The sequence below is a fragment of the Triticum dicoccoides genome, chromosome 5A (genome assembly GCF_002162155.2).
Source record: "Triticum dicoccoides isolate Atlit2015 ecotype Zavitan chromosome 5A, WEW_v2.0, whole genome shotgun sequence".
NCBI classification, from domain to species: Eukaryota; Viridiplantae; Streptophyta; class Magnoliopsida; order Poales; family Poaceae; genus Triticum; species Triticum dicoccoides.
This window is the reverse complement of record NC_041388.1, coordinates 352,032,946-352,034,366: the sequence shown is the minus strand read 5'-3', so window position 1 is coordinate 352,034,366 and position 1,421 is coordinate 352,032,946.

Here is a 1,421-nt window from a genome sequence, read left to right as displayed (position 1 = left end):
GCAGTGCTCGGGGAGGCGACGACGCAGTCTGGCGCCTGGCGGCGTCGAGGTGGTCGCTGTGCCGTCGGGGGAGAGGAGAGATCGAAGGAAGTGAATGGAAAACTGCTAAGTGTTGTTTATATACCCAAAGCATTGGTCCTGGTTGGTGGCATGAACCGGGACTAAAGGGGTGCTCCCGGTTCATGGCACCAACCGGGACCAAAGGTCAGTTTTCGTCAGCCCAAAGGGCGGGAAGCAGAAACCTTTGGTCCTGATTGGTGGCACCAACCGGGACGAAAGGGTGGCATTGGTCCTGGTTCGAGCCACCAACCGGGACCAAAGGCCTGTGCCTGGCACAGCTGCGGTGCGGTTGGATGTTTAGTCCCACCATGCTAGCTGAGAGGCTTCGACACTGGTTTATAAGCACAGCTGCGCCTACCACTTCGAGCTCCTCTCTAATGCAGGCCTACGGGCCTATACACACTCTCTGCATGTACGCCTACTCGGCCTGCTATGGGCCTGCATCCTGACCCAACTAGCGTGTTGGGTTTCTAGTCGTATGCAGGCCGTGGTGGCCCAGTAGGCGGCCATTTTTTTATTTTTTTTCCAGTATTTTTGTTTTATTTTTTTCTTTATTTATTTTATTTTGTTTCTACTTACAGCTAAATACTTATAGTTTTTGAGTAGTTCTTTTTGCTTTAGGTCACAAAAATTATAAACTTTCTGTTAGTGCCATTAGTTTTCAACTTTGAATAGTTTAAATTTGAATTCTTTGAAATTTGTGCAAATCACTAGTTTGTGAATAACTTTACTTTAAAAATAGATTTTTGAGTGATTCTTTTTCCTGCCATTTAATATTTGTGTGTTTTATCATTATATTCAATTTGGTAATTTTTAGGTTATTTTAAATTGGTATTTTAATCAAAAACATATTTTTTATTTTAGTTTGCTATTAAAGTTTCGAACAAAAAATACTTTATGAAAATTCTTTTTGCTATTAATGTTTTTAAAAAATAATTTGATAATTTTAGTTGCATAAATTTTATATAATTGTAGTTTCAAAAATACTAGATGTTTATAAAAGCTCTTTAGTTGATTCTTTTTGCTGTCGAAGAATATTATAGTTTTGTTTTAGTTGATCATAACAATATATTTTAATTGATTCTTTTCAGTTCATTCTTTTTTTCTATTAGAGTTTTATAAAAGTTTTCTAGTTCATTCTTTTTGCTATTAGTTCATTCTTTGAGCTAAATGACCCTGAAATTGAAAAGCACTACAAATGAACTCTGAAAAGGTTGAAAGTTGGCATGGTATCATCATTTCACCCACATAGCATGTGCTAAAAAGTTGGGAGGGTTACGGCAAAAACTGGATGCACTTCATGTACAAAATGGACAATCTCTTTTGAAGTATCAGGGTTTCAGACGAAAACTCATCTGTTA